Below are 24,913 nucleotides of genomic sequence, written 5' to 3' on the forward strand. Positions count from 1 at the left end.
TTTAAATGTGTTTTTTCTTTAGTGCCTTTAAAAAAAAAACATAGTTTGACAAAGAAAATCCATTTAGTCTGTTGTGTCATGTCATATGTATTAATTTTAGTCCGATTTACACTGACTAAGATGATATATAATTTTAGTTAACATGAAAGTGCAAAGGTAATTCAAATATTTAAGCATTTTATATTAATTATTTTATATTCATTTATTTATTTATTTTTATTCAATTACTATATGATTGGATTATTTGAAACGATTATATTCTTTCTAGATCTAGCTTCTTAAACAACGTTGTTAGAATTGTTAATATCTTGCCGTTTAAATTTTTTCCTCAAATTTTAACCAAAATACTATAGAATAAACAGATTTTTTATATATAGGCTACAAATATATTTCTAATTTACTAATATATAATTTAGTAATTTACACCTGGTGTTTTTTTTTGTTTGTTTTTTACTAAAATACTAATATAATGCAGAATTGTATGTGATGAGATATATATATATATATATATATATATATATATATATATATAGTTTTTTTTTACTAAATTACTTTATTATTATAATGCACATTTTCACTTCCAGTATTTTTTTTTTGTTTGTGTCAAGTCATATTTTTCATCATATATCACATTTAATATACATTTTTGTCTAATAAAAAAATTATATATATATATATATAATATACCAAAGTTTTCAGATTACTTTTTGCCACTTTGTTTGGTCTCTCATAATGTCATTTTGATAACACTACAATATTTAATTTGTTAACAATAGTTAACATCAACTAACAATAAACAATACTTCTATGGCATTTATTAATCTCAGTTAATATTAATCTTCTCATCTTTTACTAATGCATTATTAAAATAAACAATTCATGTTAGTTCATGTTATGCAGTTTTGGATCTAAAAGAAGAACAGAGAACCTAGAACAGTCTTCAAATGCATACATATTTCCAGTCAGGACAACATGCGATGTCCCCGAGCCCCTGTCCCTCAGTCTCTTCCACCATCTGATGACACATTGATTCAGAGTGAACTGTGGATATGCCTCTACTCAGTCAGGACAGGAATTAAAATGTCACCTATAAAAGGTTTATAAGTACATCATGAATGTTTGTAAACCTCCCTATGATCAATGCAGGGAGGCTCAATAAACCATATGGGATCTGGTGCAGCCCTGGAGCCAGAGTTAAGAAAGCACTCAATGCATCCACAACACACGGTTTTATGATCACGCATACAAATGAACGGATGATCCCAGAGGAAGATTGTATTGCTCCTATAGAAGAATATAATGGAGGTCTTAATTTGCAGTTCGATGTTTCTCCTAAAATCCCCCAAAAATAAACTCAAAGGAATTTATGGTATTGATGGATTAATATAGAGACATACAATTAATGTGGACAGCAGCTTAGATATTCTTTGTATATATAATGACTTTTTACAGCACATGAATAAATTACATTTTTTAAAGAAAACGGTTATTTTGAATGGTAATAATATTTCACAATATGAATATTTTGCTGTATTATTGATTAAATATATGCAGCCTTCAGCATAAGATACTTCTTTTCAAAAACCTAAAAAAAAAATACTGACCCCAAACTTGTTATAGATAGCAACTTGTTCTTTGATAACTTGATAACTAATTTGTTCTTTGATACAAAATGTTCATAGTGAAATATGTGACTTTTGATTGCAGACCTTGCCAGAGTCTCAGACATTGCTGAAAAGTACAGATGCATTAGGGGAGAATAGTCTGGGAGAAATTAATAGGATATTTTCTCAGGATACAGTCAAAGAAGCAAGAGATGTAAAAAAGAAAAGGTTCTATCAAAAATGGGATTCTGTCATCATTTACTCACCCGATGTCATTCCAAACCTCTGTGACTGACTTTTGTATGTGGAGCACAAAAGAAGATGGCAGAATGACAGTCTCAGTCACTATTTTTCCACCTTTTTTGCAAGTGACTTTGCTGTAAATCTGCCTGTAAATCTGGTTTTGTGTCGCACGGAAGAGGTTTGGAAGGACACTACAGCGAGTAAATGATGACGGAAGTAACATTATTAGGTCAGCTTTTCTTTGAAGTGATTGATATGAAATACATTTGCCTGGTTTTTATTTATTTCGCATAATGATAAACCGTGTTCATGGAGGCGTATTCATTGTGTCTGTCCTCAGATGACTAGATAAGAGATAATGTGCATTTTCACAGATAAGAAAACAGTTTTGAGTCGGGATATAAAACAAGCTTTTATCCTGACTTCATTAATATTCTGCTACACGATATCAATCTGACTTTATATTGCTCTCACAAAAAATGATAGTGGTTGCCAAATCAAACACATTCATTTCTGAAGGCTTAGGCAATCTCAGACGCACTTTAACCCAAACAATCCATTTATATATGGGACGCAGTGTAAAAAGCATTAAATGTGTAATATAAGTGCATGAAAGCAGATTCACAAGCTATGGTGAAATGCAACTTTGCATTTGATTTGTAAATTGCGGTACAAATGGATGGCCGTGGCCTGCTGTGCTTAGCACAGGAGTGTTTCCATGAAACCAGGCGTGTTAATTTGATGTTTGTGTGTGTTAGTCAAGTTCAAAGACATTAGCTATAGCGTCCTATACACTGACATGGTGCGACCACAGCGAACTTAATAAGGATTTACGAACGGCTCAGACCGCCTGTTGAATCCCAAATGACTTCTCTATTTTTTTTTCAGCAGGGCTATGAAATAGATATGCAAATTATGTTTGGTAAGTGTGAACATTCAGTTCAGATGCATTTTAATGAAGTTTACGAGGAGGACACAGCAACAAGTTTAACAGCCTGTGGCTACATCAAATGCTTCTGTAACAAACATTGTAAAAGTGCCTCTTTTTTAGGACAGACTTGCATTTTCTGATCATGATCATAATAATTCATTTTTACACACACATTCACAACTGTTTAAAGGTTTTTTTTTTTTTTTTTTATGTACTGTATTTGAAAGAAGTCTCCTCTGCTCACCAATGCTGTTTTATTTGATCAAAAAAATATAGTATAGGCCTAGGCAGTAAATTTGAAAAATGACAGTTTAACATAACTTTTTTCTATGTGAATATATATATTCATGTGATGCAAAGCTGAATTTTCAGCACCATTACTCCAGTCTTCAATGTCAAGTCAAGTCAAGTCAAGTCAAGTATATTTGTATAGCGCTTTTCACAATACAGATTGTATCAAAGCAGCTTCACAGTATTAAATTTAAATAATACAACAAGGTTTGTTTCTAGTGGAATTTATTGATTGATAAAATCAAATTAAATATCCCCAAAATATCCCCAACTGAGCAAGCCAAAGGCAACAGTGGCAAGGAACCGAAAAACTCCATCAGGTGACCCAATGGAGAAAAAAAAAACCTTGGGAGAACCCAGGCTCAGTCGGGGGCCAGTTCTCCTCTGGCATTTATGAACTAGAGGCCGGATTGTAGTTTGAACTGTAAGATTAAAAATATTATATGAATGCCTGGCCGAAGAGATGCGACTTTAATCTAGTTTTAAACTGGGAGAGCGAGTCTGAGCAATTCCAGAGTTTTGGGGCTAAATGTGAAAATGCTCTCCCTCCTTTGGTGGATCTGGATATCCTAGGTATGACCAAAAGCCTCGAATTTAGTGATCTTAAAGAGTGTGATGGATTATAGGGCGATAGAAGATCCGTTAAATAGACTGGAGCTAAGCCGTTTAGGGCTTTATAAGTCAGTAGCAATACCTTGTAATTAATACGGAACTTTATAGGTAACCAATGCAGTGATGATAAAATCGGTGTTATATGATCATATTTTCTTGATCTAGTATACTCTAGCGGCTGCATTTTGGACTAACTGTAGTTTGTTTATTGAGGATGCAGGACAACCAGCTAATAAAGCATTACAGTAATCTAGTCTCGAGGTCATGAATGCATGAGCTAACTTTTCTGCATCAGAAACAGATAGCATATTACGCAGCTTAGCAATGTTTCTAAGGTGGAAAAAGGCTGTTTTTGTAACATACGAAATATGATTTTCGAAAGACAGGTTGCAATCGAGTATAACACCCAGGTCTTTTACTGTAGAGGATAAAGTAACAGGACATCCTACTATATTAAAGTTGTATTGTGAAAGGTTTTGTGGGCGGTTTTTTGAACCGATAAGTAATACCTCTGTCTTGTCTGGATTTAATAAAAGAAAATTACGCGTCATCCAATCTTTTGTATCTTTAACACACTCTGTCAATTTGGATAAATTAGCGTTTTCATCCGGCCGTGATGAAATATATATTTGAGTGTCATCAGCATAACAATGGAAACTAATTCCATGTTTCCTTATAATATTTCCAAGTGGCATCATATATACTGAGAATGTCACATGATCCTTCAGAAATCATTCTAGTATGCTGATTTTCTGCTCAATAATCATCTCATTATTATCAATCTAGAAAACAGTTGTGCTGTTTCATAGGTCCTGTTTACACCTGGTATTAAGATGTGTTCACAGATCACAAGTGGTCGACACTAAATACAGGTGTAAACGGGGTCTAAAACCTTTTGAGCTTCTTTCAACCACTTCCAGAGGTAGTCGAAACCACATTCGACCGGATTGCTTTCATAGTGCAAACGTTCACATGTGGACAAATTTGTTCGAACAGACACAAAAGGTCGTCTACTCTCCGCCTACTGATCTAACGCAGAAACATTATGGGAAGCGCACTAGTCAAACAGGATTTAAACTTTGTCGGCTGAAGACCCAAGTTTGGTTTGAAGATGAAAAACATACCAAGCACAATGTTCTCTCAGATTTCACTCACAGCGTTTTGTGTCGTCTTGCGTCTATCAGAGCAGAAAGGAAAGAATGTGTTTTTCCGTGGTCTCCAGGCGTGTTCATATGTCAATTTTGCAAGCATATTTTGTCCATTAGATTGAAGATCTGAAAAAAAAAAAAAAACATACCTTTAACCCACCCATAGACTCGAAGAACTCAGGACAGAAGTGGTTGAAAGTGGACAAAAGAGACAGATTAAACACCAGGTGCAAACGGGAATGTGTCTCACTTGTCTACTTGTGATCCGATCGACCAAAACACATATTAATACCAGCTGTAAACAGGGGCATAATGTTGTGGAAACCTTGATAAAATGTCACAGGATTCTTTGATGAATAATTTTGCATTTTATTTGAAATTGAAATGTGCCATTGCTGAGTATTAAAATCTTCCTGACCCCAAACTTTTGAACAGTAGTGCATACTCACATAGAACTGTATGGTCCCACTCACATGCACAATGAGAAATACAAATGCACAGTAGAGAAAAGCAAGCTGAATATTAAATTATAAAGCACGGAGACCTATATCTATGTTAAACTCTCCTGACGTTTTGTCATAGTGTTTACCCAACAAGTGGAGCGGGAACCATCCAGGTCTGACAATTGTATTTTCCTATTGTCAGAAGCGGTTTGGCTTCACAGCAAAGTTGATGCCTCCATCCAGTTAAAGAATTCAGCTGCGTTTTATTCATAGGCTGATGGCACACAATAAAGAACATTCGGAGACAACCCAAACGTTGAGTACTTATTCGCTATAGTGTTACCCTGACAAAACCACTTTATTTCCCTGATGGAGCTCTTTATGGCTTTTGTATGAGGAGTTTGGGGTCAGTAAAATATGTTGTTTTATTACTTTATTTTTATTTTTATTACTATTAAAACTTTAATACTTGTATTGCATTTAAAAATGACAGTACACACTTTTACATTGTTACAAAATACTATTTAAAATAAATGTTGTTTTGAACTTCTATTCATCAAAGAATCCTTAAAATAATTGTTTCCACAAAAAAAAAAAATCTGAAGCAGCTCAACTATTTTCAACATCTATACTACCAATAATAATAATAATAATAATAATAACAATAATAAATATTTCTTGAGCTTCAAATCAGCATATTAGAATGATTTCTGAAAGACACTGAAGACTGGAGTAATGATGCTGAAAATTCAGCTTTGCATCACAGGAATAAATTAAATTTTTAAATATATTCAAATAGAAAATATGAACCTTTTTTATTAACATAATCACAATTTCTCAGCAAGCAGTCGTATGAATTCTCTTGCAATTTTCTTTATTTTCATGATCCTAAGGGCGCTTTCACACTTGGTTTGATTGCCTGTTCCGAACCCGAGTTCCGAACCTGTTCCTGCCCACGATGGACTGTGTTCACATTATATTATTTGTATCCTAACCGCGGCACGCTTGCGTCAAAACAAAACCAAAGGTAAAAAAAAAAAAAAAGAACAACAAATGTGAAGTGAGCAATTCTATCCATTTTGACGCCTTTTCATTCATAGCGGTTACCAAGCAACACGATCACGCGTCATTACCGTAAGTAATTACCCTGGTAATCCAGAGTTCTCGCGAGAGCACAAGTTGAATTTGCTCAGCGAGTTACTCTGGTGTCGAATAATGATGCTCATTAAATATGCCCCTCGATCTGAGCTGCACCAATCACATCAGGTTATCTAATATACTGTAGGCGGGTCAGAGGCGAGATGACGATAGCGCTGTGACGTCGTAGTCATTAGTAAACATTGCAAGATGGCTATGGATGAATACCAGTTGTTTGAAACGGCTTTGGCCGCTCCAATGAGCGAGTTAGACTTGACTTTTTATCTAAAACAGGAACAGAAGACGGCGCTCGAATCGTTCCTTTGCAAGAAGGACGTTTTTGCTGTTTCGCCGACCGGATACGGTAAGAGTATGGGGTGGTGTGGCGCAATGGATAAGACACATGCCTTTGGTGTGAGAGACCCGGGTTCGAATCCACTGTGAGACACCAATGTGTCCCTGAGTAAGACACTTAACCCCTAGTTGCTCCAGAGGCGTGCGACCTCTGACATATATAGCAATTGTAAGTCGCTTTGGATAAAAGCGTCAGATAAATGTAAATGTAAATGTAAGAGTATAATCGGAGAATGTCTAATAAGCTTAGCTCCTGGTAGCTGGGGTTTATTGTTGTGATTGGTCATAGTGTTATCCAGTTGCGTGCAGCGAGATTTTCAAATGTCGACGCCAGACCATTAATCTTTCAGATTTAGGTCTGGATTTCCAGGCTATAAGTAATGTCAAAATGGATAGAATAGAGCACTTCACATTTGTTCTTCTTTTTTTTTAACCTTTACAGATACAATTTTTAAAAGATACAGAAACACACTTGCGTCTGTCTGCCGCAAAAGTACTAAAATCATTCCAAAGACCAACGAAGACAATGTTTGCGGAGGCAAGCAGAATCATCTCTCTGCTTGCAGTGCGTCAATCCCGCTTTTCGTCAAGGTAAGTGTATACCCACGCACGCATGCACGTTATTACATTATACGTCATCAATAGCGGATACTTCCGTGATTTGGTACGATTGCGTTCTTATCAGCAGCGAACTGTACTGGTCTGGATTCACATGAACCGTACCCCAGGCCACCCTTTTTAAGCCGACTCGAGTACGGTTCGCGGCTGTGCACCCGAGTTCGGAAGACAGCGTTCACATCATCCAAACGAACCGAACTCTGACGTCATTCGAACCCGGGTGCTCACCAAAAGTGCTAGTGTGAAAGCGCCCTAAAAAGGACAGAAGAAAGACTGAAATGTACAAATGTAAGTAATGTCATTACTTTCCTAACTATCATGGTTATACCTCTAGTACTCCGGTGCGACCTCAGAAAAGCACCAGGTGAGATCTGGGTGCTGGTGAGTGTTTCGCTAGAGCTCAGCTGGTGGTTTGTTGATTCAGTTAACTACTGTAACTCTCTCAGACTCCCTACTGAGTCTGTCCAATTAGTCAAGACTGTGATTATGTTAATTGGCTGTTTCTAGTAAGGCCTGGCACTCGTGACTGTGGGCATCACATTAATGATGGTGATTCATCACCCTTTTTACATTCCCATATCTAAAAGAAAAATGGGACTGACAACCGCCTGTCACTTGTCTTTATATCTTGTGTAATTTTTGTCTACATCCAGTGGAGTCTATCCAGTAGTAACTCTTTTGAATGTACATTATTTACATGCCCATCTAATCATTGAAAGTGGTGATGGTAAACAACTCCATGTTCCCTACAGACTATTCAAAATGGGTTCTTTACATTTTGCATTTGCCAGATTCTTTTATGTAAAGCGTCTTGCATTGAATTCAAGTAATGCACTTGTGTCATGAAATCCTCCCAAAGTTGTGTTCAGAACTCCATTTAGTAAACCCGTTAAATAATTACAAATGACATTTTGCATGACAATATTTTATTTTTGTAATTCTCATTTTTAGTGGTGATTCTTAGATTCTCATGATTTTTTTTAACACATTAAAGTACTGTAATACAAAGATTTTTTTCAACATACTTGCAACATACTTTGCAAAAAAAAAAAAAAAAAAAACTGTCTTTTATTTTACGTTCTTTATAGTTATCAAAATAATGCAATGTAAGGATAATGCAATGTAATAATCATCCCAAAAAATGTTTTCACTTTTTTTAAGTCGTGCGAGTTCACTTTCTCCCTGTAATTTATTCTGTAATATGTGGGATGTGTTTTGGCAAATTAAGCTGGTCTCACTGATGTGAAATGACTGATTACCGTCTGATTCATGGCTTTTGAGCAGGAAAATCACAGATGAGTGAGGCTTCTCAGCTTCGGGATCCCTCACTGAGCTTCCATTACCAATGTGATAGTCAATTCATCCGACTGCAAAAGGAATTAAACGTTTTTGTATGCGTGACTTAACATGATTGCTCTTGTAATCTGTATTAACTCGTCATCTGCCTTGTAACTATATTTACATGAAAGTAAAGCTGATTGTTCATTTGGTAAACTATGACATTAGCAGAGTGTTGGAGTATACAAGCCTCTAGATATCCCTGGTCTTTAAGTATTTGGAAATGGAGGAAAATACTACCCTTTTTTTTTTTTTTTTTTGCTGTTGGTATTTGTCCTTTTTTTGGGCATTTAAAAATGAACAGCTCCTACATTATGCTACTTTGCACATGCAGCAAAAAAGTATTTGACAATACTACACATAATACACAAAATATTGCGTATTTTATAAGTATAAAATGTAACAATTCATTGCAAAAAATAAATAAAAAATCGAACATATACTGTTATGTACACAGTATAGAGTGTACAGTTTACTGTCATTGTTCACTGTGATTTCTACAATTAAATGTTTGTTATAATATGTATGCGTTTGTGTTTTGGTGTTAATAACTTTTATTATCATTATTTTTTTTATAAATGATAGGTTATGATTTTTACGAAAGGGTAGAGCAAAGAATATCACTCACACATTTGACATATTCCCTCCTTTAATTATGTATAACCATGTTTTTAAAATCAAGAGAAAGCTTTGTAAGGTTGATTCTGCATTCTGTCAGTCCAGATGCAACCAGCCAATTTGAAGAATGAAGACGTGTCCTGCTGACAAGGCGCCTTCATTTTCTGCTGAGTTGAAACTCTGACGTCTGGTAGCTTTCCAAGCAAATCTATCTTTGTTCATGCTAATTTGTAAACAGCAATTCTGACTCCCAACAAATTGTTAAGGATTAGACAATTGTGCCCAACCTTCAAGCCTTGCCGCTACAAATGTCCCACCAATATACTGATTCTCAATCAAGTGCATACTCTAAATGTACAGTCCCTGATGTATTTATTCTGCATCACACTAGTCTGTTGTTCAAGTAGTTAAAAAGTAGTTGAGCTCTCTTCAGTGCTCTGCCATGGCCGTAGTTTTTGGTATGGACGGCAGGGATGTGACAGTCCCAATGAATGCAGTTTAAGTATTGAACTGAATTCTTCAACTGAAGTATTGAAGTACTGAAATCATTAATTAGTACTTAATCAGTATTGCTTTCCACACTCTTTTTTTTTTTTTCTCATTAAAATATCTAAACATCCCTAAAAGAAATGCATTTACTTCAGAAGCAATTCAGGCTTGTTTTGTGAGAATGTACTGTTAATTAAGTTTATTTCACCCCATTGGCAGTTGTTTGTCTTTTGTTTTTACTACTTTTTTTTTTTTTAAATAACTGCGGTAGATATATGATTAAAGCACAAATGAAGTGTGTGTGTATGTGTGTGTGTACCAAATTTGTACCCAGAAGTGAGCTTAAAGCCCGGGACACACCAAACCGATGCCAAAGAACTAGCGCTGATGAAAGCCGACTGTGTTGTCTCCTGCATCACCGATTCAATATGTCGAATCGGACGAAAAAAAGCCGACGAGGACCAATTTCAGCCGACTGTGCGGAACCGTGCGGAACACACTGAGAAAACGTACCCCTAATTTCCACCAACTGCGGAACGGCTGCGGATCCGCTCCGGAACGGCGGCGGAGTCAATAGGTTTCCATTAAAGTCAATGTGTGTATTTGAATGGCTGCGTTCCGACTCCGGCGATCCGCAGCCCTCCGGAGCAGATACGCAGAGCTTCTATTTTTGCCAGATAACGGAGAGCTCCGCAGCAATTCAGCACTTATATCGCGCGATCATACGGGAATTTGTGGGTCCTCGTGACTTCAGCTGTCAGTCATGGCCGCAGCCGTTCCACAACAAATCCGGACCTGGTGGGTATTGAAGGACGGCGGAGCAAGGAGCCGACACGCAGCGGTGGAAATCCGGGGTTAGTCGGCCGACGCACAAAAACTGCCCGACGGCCGACCGTCGGCTTGGTGTGTCCCGGGCTCAACCTGACAAAAACAGCTTAAGCCTGTTTTATGCTTCTGCGTCAAATTGACGGCGTACCCCCGCAGACCCCTCTGCGTCGCCGCGAACCCCTCTCCGACCCCTCCGCCGTAGCTCGATGTGCACCTCCAAAAAATTTTAACTACGCGTCGAGGCAACGCAGACGTCAGATTATACATCATTTCCGGAGTGTAGCTTTTCCGGAGTGTAACAAATTCGCCAATCCTTACCCTGTCTTCGTGCACTTGTCGTACAGACCACCTTCGCTGACGTCTTATTTTTCTTCTGCGATTAAACATTTGCAATAAAATAATTTGTTGTTCAACGTCGATTAGCTCCAGCTGCAACAACACTCTCTCTCTTTCGCTCGCCATTGTCGGAAATGAAAAAGCGGAACCGGAGCACAGAACCAAAACAAACTAGCAAAGAGATTCGCGAACCACACACCCCCCTAGCGTTCTGGCGGTGAAATGCACCGCGATGCAACGCAACCCGACGCAGAACCATAAAACGGCCACGACGCCGTAGCAGTGACGGCGTAGCTAATCTTCCCTGGTTCATTTCTTCTGTTCAGTCCGTTGACGTCCACGAGTATAAAGCATGAACAAACCGGAGAGCCGCTTTAGAATATGTATATTTTTTTCAATTCTAATTGAAAAAGACAGACACTTTTTATTTTAAATATAATGCCGACTTCAGACACAATATTTTTGTCTGTTACGATACTCAGATTATGCGATTTGACTCCTAAATTCTTGTGTCTTGGACAAGAAACATATCAGACTACACGTTGCTTCCCGGCCAATCATTGCTTGCCGTCGCTAACGGTGTGTGTGATGTCATAGAGAAGGCGGAACTAGTGACTGACTTCTGGAAACAAGAGCGTAAACAAACTACCAAAGGGGTGTGTTAGCTTAATGCTAATTCCAGTTGCAACATAGGGTGAACTCAAAAACAAAGGAGAGCTGGATCCAAATGCTGTGAGTTTTATTGACAAAAATAAACAAACAAACCAAACACGAAGACCAAAGAACCAGGAACAGAATGAGTGCACCAAACATAACATGTAGGAACAAGAATCGACAAGGAACACAAGAAACACTAGGGTATAATATAAATTCACCATAAAGTCGCCATGGAAACAAATGAGGGTAACAAACAAGGTACAAAGCAAACAGGAACTAAACCCAGGAAGTGAACACAGATACAATAGGAACAGAGAATACACTTCAACATAAAAGTCCTTTACACAATAAGGGACCACAAGACTGGGATTGTGACACCAGGGCTGCGTTCCAGTCCAAAATTGTCATGCCCTTCACTCGCTAACTTCCCTCCGTCTCGTTCACTCGTCTCGTGGTGGCAAACATTTTCTAATACTGAATAAGAGACAAACAGGTATCAATTGTCTTTAACAATTATTTATTCCCTTGCAAGGAAAGGTCAGCAGTCATACAGTCATTACAAAGTGCCTGCAGAGTGTGACAACGAGTGGGGGGTATCCTTCATTCTTTATAGTCGTTCCTCCCCCAAGGTTGTTTTCCCGAGGCTACATCAAGATACATCTTAGCCATAACTAACATATTGTTTAGATTTGTCTATCATATTTAATCATATTACACCCTTGAATGGAGACTCTCTGTCTCGGTCATACATTCAGTCACATTAACTTTTGTCCGGTCATATTATATACAAGGACATACACATACGTGTATTCATAAGGGTATGTATCGACACTATATTCATCTGATTATCATCATATTTCTAAGATTCTATGAATATAAGAAAATGCAAACATATAGAACATATTCAATTTCTTCCACACACGTCATTGCTTTCGTTGCAAGAGTGCCAACTACTGGCGGAAACTGCGGTGGGCTGAATTGGAACGTCCTAAGCCCTTGATCACTTGTAATCAGCTATGGAGTTTATTTATTATTTACATTTGTTTTCCCCTTTAAGAATTTGTTTAATGTAGCATCCAAATGTATATAGGTATGTTTGGGTTGTTTTAAATGAAAAAAATATATAATTAATATATCATAGAGTTGTTTGTTGTGGTGGTGGTGATTAGACAAGGTATGTGGTGACGTCACAATCGTACTGCATTGTGGGACATATAGGTGCCTAAAGGTGTACATATGAAGTAGACTCGCTCCCTCTGTCAAAATCGAGGGAACGAGGGTCTGTCCATATAAACTTCCCTTGTCCCCCTCACAAAGTGGAACGCACTTCAAAATGGCGGCAGGGATTCCCCCGAGGGGAAGTGCTTTGGGAAGTTCGCAAGTGCGTGTCTAAAAGTGGACTGGGACGCTGCGTTCACCGGGTTGCTGAAGCTCCGCCTCTTTCATTTGCCAGTATGTATCTTATTTTATGATGTAAGTGCATAGTAAATAAAGACACCAAGTATAAAGTGCAATCAACATTTATTTTGAACAGTATGTACAAATACAGTATATTCTGAACTAGTAATGTTAGTTTCTGCTGTTTCTAAGCAAGATGCCCAATGGTAAATAAGTAGTGAATAAAAGCCTGAACATGTCTTGGTTTAAACCCATGTATAGTACATGTGGTAAGTATGGTATAAGTGGAGTAGTTGACTCTGAACCGTTGAATTATTGAAACTTAATGCTCAGCAGTGGTGGTGGTGTAGCCCCGTAGAGGAGCAGAGTGCGATAATATTCAATAATTCATTGAATATTCATAACATTCGTCAATTATTCCTTACCTACATAAATGCATCTGTTTCGTTAAGTGACCATACATCAGATGTGCAAGCTGCGCAATACTTAGAAAAATATGTTTGTTCCTCCAAAGGTGGTAAACGCCCTCTGATGCAGGAGATTTGTTTACGAGCATTTGTTTACAAACAGTTTTTGCGGAGTTGTCTGAATGACAAATGGACTGGTGGGAGGTAAACAACAGATTGCATGCTTGTTATGGCCGATACCACTTTGACAGGAATGGAGGATGCTTACTCAGATCGGTTCATCTGTGTGTGTGTGTGTGTGTGTGTGTACAGTATGCGTGTGTGTGAGTCCCTTTGTTCATATCAAAGTCGTGCACATGGCACATGTCATGACAGATCCTGCAGAGGGTTATTCAGAACTGCAGAGCCACAGATGCGGAGGGGGATGGACTATTTTTCTTATCATAAATGTTTCCTTATACAGTCCTATGTAATTATAGATCAAACGAATGATGATAAGGTGTGGAGAATTGCTATGGAAATATACATACCTATACAGTAGAACCGTGACATTTATTTTTGCTAATCTTTGCATTGGACAGATAACTGCTAAAACAAATAGATGAGCTGTGTTAAATATGTCAGATAAAGAAAATATAAATGTATTATATAATAAATATTAATTTTCTGTATTGAATAAATTATAGTAGGCTATATAATTTTATAAATAAAATAGTGTAATTATTTATGTGTATTATATGTAGTATTGTGTTGTTAAAGGGGTCATATAATGCCATTTTTGAATCCTTTTTTCAGGAGCAGCTTCTTAGCAAAACCAGCTGTATACTGACCCTCGTTTGTAAAGCAGTCTGGTGTGTGAAATGATTCGCGCAAACATGAAAGCATTGACGTTGATCGTGGGGAATATTCCCTTCGAAAACAAACTCAGCCACTGCGTCTTCAGCGGTTCGGATTTAGGAACATCAAAATGACTGCTGTGTTCGTTATTACACCCAAGAACAGAACACCACAATCGCTTAGACGCCATTCTGCTCATAGACAGTGCTCCAGCGTATCAACAATGACCGCGCCGGTCCGCGCGGACTATAATTGACAGCTCGCTCAGGAGCGAGGGCGGGTCTGTGTTGAAACGCTGCTGTCAATCAACAATCGTGGGAGGGGCGTCGATTTTGTGACATCACAAAATCAAACGGCTTGATTTGAGATGGGGGAAAACATATAAGAAGATTTAAAAAAAAAACACTGGATGGATTTTTATCATTTTATGATGGTTGTGTACAGGCACTGCCAACACACATTTCAGTACAATCAACTTGTAAAAGTGCATGTACCATTATATGACCCCATTAACTCAACATTACAGTGTCAAACTCTATTAGATGGCAATGGCAAGTTGCTATATTGCAAATTGGTTACTTTTGATGTTACTTTTTAGGATGATACTACAGAGTCTTACAATGAAACAAGACTCCAATGCGCCAACAAAATGTCCCTCAGTGGTCGTTTTAATTTCAATTAGGATGATTTCAAAAAGCCTTGACTATCTTCAAGATGAGGAAAAAACCTCTTGAGAAGCACAACATGAGACTTGTTTTCAGAAAATATACTTGTAGTCTGAATTAAGTTGATTGTCTTAGCAGACTTGCAAGTTGTTTCTTTAAGCACAACATTTAGCTCCATTTTTGCTTAAAATTATTTGTGCTGAAAAACGTTTTTGCAGTGCATGATTTGGTTGAATTGTTGATTAATGTAATTTATGTTATGGGGCTGTCTGTCCATCGGTATTCTTAACTACTATTAATTTAATATTAATGTATTTTTTGTTGTCGAAAGGCTGCAATAAGGTTCCTTAATGGCAGAAACTGTCACGGCGCAGCGTTGGGCAAATACAAAGGAGTTCACTAAGACAAAGAGATCCAAACAAATAGAGGTTTATTCCAGACGATGAAGGTTCACGCAGGAACTTAAATACACAGTGAGGATTAACAAAGGACTAGCAGCTGTGATGAAAGTGAATTGTGTCCATGGTGACAGATCAGTGGCGGGAAACACAGACAGGGAAACACATGTGAGGAAAGTAACAGTGACAGAAACGCTAAGATGTCTACAAACAAAATTATTTTTGAAATCTTCCATGCATGTAAACAAACAAGATTAGATTACATTAATCTTAACAAAACATTTAATACATTGCTGTTTGGTGAGCTCTTGTTTTATAGTAAATTTGCTTTGATTTTACAGAAATAAATCGTAAAATTAAATAGAAAAACTAAATAGTGTTTGTTAGATTACAATTTAAATGTGGTTTCTGGAACATAAATAAAAAAATAAATAAAAATAAAAACATTAGTGCAACCTAACCTACTTGCCATTGAAATACAGTTTTAATTAAGCACCATTTACAGCAAACATAGCCAGATTCATTTTGTCAGGCTCCTTCATCATCTTAATAACCAAGCCTTAACATAATCTTTTTAGGTGAAGCATCACTAGAGCAGCGTTTCTGTTGTGAGACTGAGCTGTAACAGATCTATAAAATCAGCTTGTGCTGTCATCACCAAAAAAAGGTTTTGCTTCAGTGATTCTTCCCTGCATATGCCAGTGAAACGCAATATTATCATCCATTAACTCTCCATTTTTACATTTTTATGTTTGTCACTGAATTTAACAAATGCAAAGGTCCCTGAGGATTCCTGGACTGGACCTCAAGCGGTGTACATGTAAACCCATCAGCACATCAACAGTCAAATACATTGCAGCTGTAGGAAGGAGAAAAGCAAGGGATCAATAGGCGACACTGTGTGTGTGTGTGTGTGTGTGTGTATACGTGCACGTGTGTGTCTTCTAACCTGTTTTTCCTGAGCGATGTGAATCTTTCTCCTCGGTGACTGATGGCATCGATTGCCTATGAGATTAACCCACCTGGAAGTAAAGGGTGAAATTACTCTCTCACCAGTGACCACTTCTAGACAAGAGCTGGTGGAAATAATAACCCAAGCTTGATTCCAAGAATGTATTTATTCTTTCTTTGTTTACCAAGATTCTAATTTGCTGGCCTCTTTCTTGACTAACATAAACTAAAGGAATGTTCCGGGTTCATTACAAATTAAGCTCTGTAAACAGGATTTGTGGCATAATATCAATCCCCAACTGAAAATAATGGAGTTGTTTGTTAATATCCCTGTTTTTTCTCCATAAAGCAAAAATCTGTTTTACAAATTTTTTTCAGCCTGTTTTATAATTATTTAAAATAAGTAAACTGCATAGATTGTGACAGCTGACCATTACACCAACATGGATTGGATCACATTCTAAATACATACACTCTAAAAACTCCTGGGTTATTTCTTCAACCCATTTTCTGGGTTATTTGTGTTGGGTTAAAATTATGGGTTATTTTTTCAGAGAGTAACCATTTTCTGGGTTATAGGGCTAATATTTTGACCCAATTCATGGGTTGTTTGGGTTTCTGGGTTATTTTTCAAAGAGTAACCCATGTTCTGGGTTATAGGGTTGGCTTTCTCTCTCTCTCTCTCTCTCTCTCTCTCTCTCTCTCTCTCTCTCTCTCTCTCTCTCTCTCTCTCTCTCTCGCCCGCCCGCCCGCAGTTGTTCTGGAATTTTCTCACAACAGTCGTTTGAAATAACCGTCGCTTTCGCGCTCGATCCGTTTTGGCCTGTGCTTCATCGGTGCAACTTCATCTATATTCAAGGTAAGAGAGTATTTTCAGTGTTGATGTAATGTAAACTTTTCTGTGTCCATGTCCCTGTTGCTAGTTTATCACCATTTGCAAAAAAAAATAATAATAAAAAAATACGTTGAGACTATAGCGTTAGCCGTGGTAATTCTGTGGTTGGCATGTAGCCGGCTATCACGACAACATCTAGGACAATTCGAGGTAACGTTATCACACACCGGACGCGATTTTGAACAAGGTCCTGAGCCGTTGCTGGGTGTCGCGGACAGACGCCGGATGGCGCCGCCGGTGTGTGTACACTCATAGAGAATAATGTGTTCGAGTTTTAAAGACGCGGCACTACGCTTCGCGTCCGGTGTGTGAGCCCCTTGAGAGACTGCACGTCCGGTGAGCGATACCTCGAGTTGTCCTAGAGACGCGACGCGGCTCTTCTCGTCCGGTCGGTGTGCGAGCCCCATAGCCGCGGCTACAGAGCGACGAGGCAACACAATAGTTGAGTTATGTTTTCCAGCTGCGCCGTGCTTATCATATTATACAGTGCTCAACTGGCTGAAGTAGTGAGAGTTAAAGAAGCGGGTCAAGTCTTCAAATTGTTGCTAACCTCTATATTGCTATGTTTTCTCCAGGTCATCTTGAATGGACAGTTTTGTCGCTGATAAGCTAACTGAGTGGCAGCTGTCTGAGCTGACAGAGAATTTTAGAGGTGAGCATTTTACTCTTATTGCCCTTATATCATCTCTCTATACCTACATTTTTTTTAATAAGACTTAAATGTGTCAGTGCAAGATTTTGTGAAAGTCACAAATTCTTCGCCAGTGGGGTATGCACAACCCTAAAAGATTATTGTGCCTTGTCTTTAAGCTGTTATGCATAAGAATGGGCAAGATATTCACCTTTGCATTAATATCATTACACTTTTTAATGAAAGAAAAGATGTCATTCACACAAAATGGGTAACGTTAATGCTGCAAAAGAACCACATTAGTTAACTAGCAATTTGGGCCACGTAAAAAAAAAAAAAAAAAAAAGCCACTGCATTCCCTTAAAAGTGATTATTTGTTAGCTTGATAATGAAAGAGTGTCTGGTGAGTGGTTCACAATTGTCTCAACTTATTAACAATACTCATGTTGTCTTGTTTTCTGTCTTTCAGATGAAGACATAGATGAGGAGGCATTTCTTCTCTTTGATGAGGACACTATCAAAAATCTTGTCCCCAAAGTTGTCCCCAGGCTTAAATTCCCGAGGCTCTTCTGAGAATTGTTGTTTATTTTTCTATTTTTTATTTCTAATATTGTTATTACAGTGTGACCTAAAATAAATAGGAAAATAAACATGTCCAAGTGTGTGTTTTTTCATATAGATTTTAATTTAGTGCAATAAAAATGTAAAAGTGCTTGAAGTGTGTAATATAATGTAAAACAAAGTTTTATTTTCTGAAATAAGGCATACTGGGATAGTGAGGTTAAGTTAGGTTATTTTTGACCCAACTCCTGGGTTAAAAAAGGATCAACTCATTTTTGGGTTATTTCTACCCAGATGTTGGGTTTTTTAAACCCAACATTTGGGTCAGGTATTTAACCCAGAATTTGGGTCAAAAAGCATAACCCAATTTTCTGAGTTGAGATAACCCATAAATTAGTTGGTCCCTTTTTAACCCAGGAGTTGGGTCAAAAATAACCCATTATGGGTTATTTTTGACCCAGGAGTTTTTAGAGTGTAGACATTAATATGAGTTGGTCCCCCCCTTTGCAGCTATAACAGCTTCTACTCTCCTGGGAAAGCTTTCCACGTGATTTTGGAGTGTTTCTGTGGGACTTCTTACCAGTTTTTGACAATTCTCATCCATTAGAGCTTTTTTTTTTTTTTGCATTCAGGCAATGATGTTGGACAAGAAGATCTGGCTCGCAAACTCCATTCCAGTTCATCCCAAATGTGTTGGATGGGGTTAAGGGTCAGGGCTCTGAGCGGGCCAGCCAAGTTCTTCCCCACCAAACTCATCCAAACATATCTTTATGGACATTGCTTTATGCACTGGGGTACAGTCATGCTGGAATAGAAAAGGTCCTTCCCCAAAATGCTCCCACAAATTTGGAAGCATAGTGCGGTAAGCAGGACGCGCCCGAGAGCTGTGGGAACGGAACGTATCCTCCCACAGAGGAGCTCCGGAAGGATAAAAGGAGGATTGATGATAATGCAAGATGAGAGGGGACCAGGCCTGGGACTTCATGTTGTTGTTTTGTTTTAGATTATGGGGCAATCATCCATGAGGGGTTGCTGCTTTACTTTCATTTAGTTGTTTATGTTCATTTTATTATTTATTAAAGTTATGTTGAACGTTCGCCGGTTCCCGCCTCCTTCTTGCCTGAGCCTTTGACCGTGTTACACAAAGCATTGTCCAAAATGTCTTACAGTACATTTACATTGAATCATTTAGCAGACACTTTTATCCAAAGCGACTTACAAATGAGGAGAGCAATAGAAGCAATCAAACCAACTAGGGCAACAATAAGCAAGTGTCAGGACCAGTCCCAGTTAGTCTAGCACAGTACTCATAGCAAGTTTTTATTATTATTATATATTTTTTTATAGATATAGAATAGTAAGTGTTGGTATTAATGGGTCAAGTGTTGCAGTAAAATATTCTTGAAAATGGATTCTTATGGCGGAAAATCAATGACAATATTAACGGAGCGCACAACTGATGCTGGCGCGTGCAGTAAATGACTTTCGCGAGAGGATAACAGATCTATACGTGAGGAAACGGGAACTCGCGAGCTCATTCAAACCGTACGCGTGCGCATGACATCTCCTCTCGGGGCGGGACTTACTGTTTTAATAACCTCAAATGTCATTGGTTACTTCCCCTTGTCCGGAAGTCAGTTGTGATTGGACGCGCAGGGTTTGAATGATCCCGTTTCCTCGCGTGTAGATCTGGTATCCTCTGGCGAAAGTCATTTACTGCGCGCGCCAGCATCAGTTGTGCGCTCCGTTAATATTGTCATTGATTTGCCGCCATAGATTCTCACCTGTTTAGAACAGTCTAGGTAAAGGTCCGTGAAAGTGATTTTGTGCCTCTTTGGACTGGCACCACAAGGCGACGTTCACTTTCAGAATGCAAGTTCATAGGAACCCATTGTTAAAACGGGGTACTGAATTAATTAAACAGAAACTTTTTGAACATTACCAAACATAAATAATGAGCACTTGGTTAAGCTGCCACAACAACAGCAACTGCAGAAATTCCTGGAAAGTATGTTTTGAGCACCAGCATTTCTGAAAAGAATGGCAGTGTCCGCACTACATGCCTTGAATTTTATGCATACGACTGAAAAAAGAAAACGAGTATGGCTTGGAGCTCTTCATTTTAAATACTTCCCATAAAAGGTATATGTGTGCTCTTATCATTTAGAGGACAAACTCCCCGAACTTCACCCTGATCTGGAGCTGTATTTAGGATATAAGCGCCCATCTGTTTTCAATGTAGCTAACTTTGGGCAGCTTTACAGTATGTCACCTACACACTCATTAAACTTTGTCGAGTGAGGCAAATACAAAATACGGTCGTTGCGACAGTGTAATGTGATGTGACCATTTTCTTAGGTTTAACATTATATTATCAGCTGAAAATATGCTGATTTGACTAGAAACCCCAGAGACTGGAAATGTAAAGCATAAGTCAAGAGAGTCTTCCGCATTCAGAAGAAAAGTGATTATCTCATCATATATAATTTATTTTAAATAATTACATTTTTCTGTGGTAATATCATGCCACAAATGCTATTGATAGAGAATAACCTTGAACTTTCCTGTAAGAAAATCATTCACTTTAATGACTTTAATAACAGTGTCACAGAAAAAGAGAAAGACTTTAATCTAAATGCCATTTAATCAAAAGAGTAACTTTGATATTTTGAGATTATACCTCAGCGATATCTACAGAAAGTCAGTGCTCCTTGACTCAAAAGAGAACATTTGTTATAGAGCAACAGTGTCTGATGTTATAATCAGTGAATCACAGTGACAAGTGAAAATGAAAGGGTTGGAGCTGAACTGCAGGCTGGGATAGAGAACGACTTCCTTGAGGGCATTTCATTTCACAGGCACGATGTGTGATTGGATTGCTGCAAAGATCTTGAATGAGGCTGCTGTAATGTATGCAAATGAATAGACTTATTTTGCCTAATATTAAAGGAAAGCGAAATTAGCTAATGCAACTACCAAGGTTCGTTTTTGGCGCTTTTTAAAATTTGCAGTATGTTTAAATATATTTTTTATAGAAAATAGAAATACGTTTGGTGAATATGATGATAAGAAGGTAAAATCAGTGTGCTCTTTAAGTTGGCAGGACTCTATTTTTCGGCACTTTGGTGAGGGTGTCGTTTATTGTCCCTGTCTGCACGTATGCATAATTACTGAACTGATTATCTCCTTTAGAAACATGCACACCGAGACCCTGCAGCGTTTGCCTGTATTCACTCTCTCTCCACTGACGGTATAGTTCAAGCTGAACGTTCTCTTAAACACCCATATCTTATATGATCACACATCGTCTTAACAATTGGATTTTATCAGCACATGATCTTGACTGTGCAATTAAGTCCCATCATCATCAGAGGTGAGAGCAAGTTATAAAGTAATAGGCAGATGAAATGACACATTGTTCTGCTCAACCACGCTAATATGAATCTGTGCCGACTTAGAGGAGGGTGAGATTCTCTGACTACAAAGTATGACAGATTTTATTATGATTTTATTTAATCAATTTGGTAAATCATCCTACTTAAGCTCTACATGCTGTCATCAACAATCAACAGTCACGCACAAACACTGTTTGTCATTGCTATGTGAGTCTTTTAAAAGTGTTACTATGTTCTTGTGAACTTTCAATCAGAAGACAAATGGTCATTTTAAAATGGAACATTTTATGCTATGACTTATGGAATTGTCAGTTTTTATCATTTGTAATGGACTAGTCATTTAACTCTTTTCCCGCCCGCGTTTTTGATTATTTTCACACAAATGTCATGGCACCCAGAATATTTGTTTGTATGAATATAACATGCAATATATCAAAGGAAAGAACAGAGCCCTTCTCTTTGGCAATCTTCTAGAAGTTAGGGTTAGGGTTAGACAGCAAATTTTGTGCCATTGTCTTTGGACAATTGAGCATGGAAGACCACTTTACAAGCTGGTTTCATTTTTCTAATGTACTAATGTTTTCAAAGTCTATTTGGAGAGTTCATAAAAGGGAGAGTATTTCATATATATATATATATATATATATATATATATATATATATATATATATATTTTTTTTTTTTTTTTTTTTTTTTTTTACTCTGTTATAAAAAATAAAATAAAAGAGAATCAGGTTCGCCATCAAGTGAAGGAACGAGGTGAAGGCCTCCTAAAACAGCCATGTGTATTGTGGAATGTGCCTATACTGTGAGTCTATTCAAATAGTCCTAAAAGAGGCCTCTGTGCACTTTCAGACCAGCAGTGAAATATATTCATTATTTCCCAATAGAAAAGAAACAAGAAAGCAATGAATAATTTCTCGGCACGACCTTGAAGCGCGCAAGAGAATATGCTGGCAGAACCGACCACGGTAGAGCAAACGCAGAGGGACTCAACCAGGTACATATACAAAAGAGTAGGGGTTGTTCACCCTTGTGATGCCCTCCTCTCCCTTTTGCCCTCATCTTTTCTGTGGCAGGAGCCGGTATCCGCTCGAGACCCGAGTCTAGCCGTTGCACTTGAATTCATTATGTGTTCGTCACATGTGTGGTAGTTGTCAGGATTTATCCTTAGCCATGTCAGTCAAGTATTGACCTTCTGCGTCCTGTCCACCTTTGGGATTGACTGTGATACAAATGTTAGGATGAAGTGCTACCAGAGGAGTCCATTGCTCTACATTGGACACATAAATAAAAAATGCATCACAGAGGTCAGCAGGGGTGTTTGCTTTTATTGCCGCACACTAAAATTGTTTTTGCATTTCGTGATGCAATTTCTCATCATGCTCTTACTGTGAAATCATAAGAGTCATGAACAAGGAATAAAACAAATCTTTTTTTCTTTTTTTTTTATAGTGCAATGTTTATGCCTGACGCCTTCTTTAAAGGTTGATTTAAAAAAAAATTAAGCGAAATGTCGTTTGTCCAAGTCAAATTAAAGTAACACTATGTAACTTTTCAACCTTCATAATATATTTCCAAAACGCTTGTGATGGTACATCGACTTAAAATAGGTTGAATGACGCGTCTGCCATAGCCTGATGGGGTTTGTATAGTTTTTAATCGTACTTTTAAACTTCGGGGTTCGGGTAGTAACACCCGCGCACAAAAAGAACTACAAAATTCGACTGCTTTACGGCATAGGCTACCTCACTTCCCCCAACACGTCCTCGCATGCTGTTGGACTTGTAAGTATATTGCTTATACTGTATATCACTCGGACAAGCTTTTTACTCGTTGGTGTGAGCTAAAAAGCACCTGGCGTTCTTGTTGATGGATTAGTAGACATCTTCGGAGGCTAGCTGTGCTTGTTCGATGTCTGACGATTTGTAACGCGTTGTGTTTATTCCCCAATCGAACTCGTGTAACTGTCTGTCACACGTTTTACCGTCCACAGCATTTCTTGATAGACAAAAATAGGACAAGAATGAGCATCAAACAGAAACAATCCGCTTACGGTGTGTTCGAGGCGCACATACAATACAGACTGTGCCGAGTCAGTTAAACAGGGCGCGCGCAGCTCTTAAAGGGGACACACCTTATTGCCACTCTTTACAGCTTCTATCCGACTGAACAGGGACCGGTATACAGGGGCATCAGGCTCAGGATCAGTGAGTGAAGAGACTGCTGCGTGAGTGGTATTTACGACAGTAACGTTAAATACAAGTAGTCCACAGCGACTCTAGGGGTCGTTGTTTGACCAAAACGGAAATCCTACATAATGGGGCTTTAAGTATTGCATGACATGTTTTATATTATATGCATGTTATCAGATTTACTATTAACTATTTGTTTGTTTGTTAGTGCATGCCTGTTATTCAGATTTGGGACTATAATGTTGTTTTCCAAATTAAAAATATGTCCAACATTAAATATAAAAATCAATTGACAAAATGTATAAAATTGATATGGGGCTAGCTAGTTTTTACATAAAAAAGGCAAACATGTATTTCCCATTAATTTATAAATAAATAAATGAATGTAATAGTCTAAATTAATAATAATAATGATAATAATAATAATAAATATTTATTTGTTTGTTTGTTTGTTTGTTTGCATGTGTCTGTTTTTGATAACTTGGATAACAGGTAAATGGTGGAACTTGGTAAATGCACTGCAGTCAATCCTAAAAAAAATATAAATGCTTGGTTATCCTCACCTGTTGATTTTTACATTATTCGGTTTGTGTTTGGTCAGAAAACCTCAGCTTTTGTTGTAAATATTAAATTAATGTTACTGCACAGGATTGTATCACGTGTTAGTTTTCTTAATGCAACACACACATTAGCAGTGTGTTACTGTTACATTCAAGAACACATACTTAAAAAAAGTATGCAATTACTGTATACAGCACTGACAATATGTCTTCATATTATTGTTCTATTCCCATATTCTGCGTCATCCAAATATGTGATAACATTCACGATAAACATGGCTTTATAGAATTTCCTGAAGTGAGATTGAAACGGCCACAAAAAGGTGCTTTAGTTGCAGTGTGTGGATATACAACACCACAGCGACATGTTATG

General features: G+C 37.8%; 1 long non-coding RNA gene across 1 annotated transcript; it reads left to right on the forward strand.

Moving 5' to 3' along the window:
- Positions 1 to 17,056: 17,056 nt before the first annotated feature.
- LOC311286706 lies at positions 17,057 to 18,586 on the forward strand. Its single transcript, XR_014626624.1, has 3 exons — positions 17,057 to 17,162; positions 17,774 to 17,850; positions 18,299 to 18,586. It is a non-coding gene; the product is annotated as an uncharacterized lncRNA (long non-coding RNA).
- Positions 18,587 to 24,913: the final 6,327 nt, after the last annotated feature.

Source organism: Rutilus rutilus (assembly GCF_951802725.1).
Source record: "Rutilus rutilus genome assembly, chromosome: 2".
NCBI classification, from domain to species: domain Eukaryota; kingdom Metazoa; phylum Chordata; class Actinopteri; order Cypriniformes; family Leuciscidae; genus Rutilus; species Rutilus rutilus.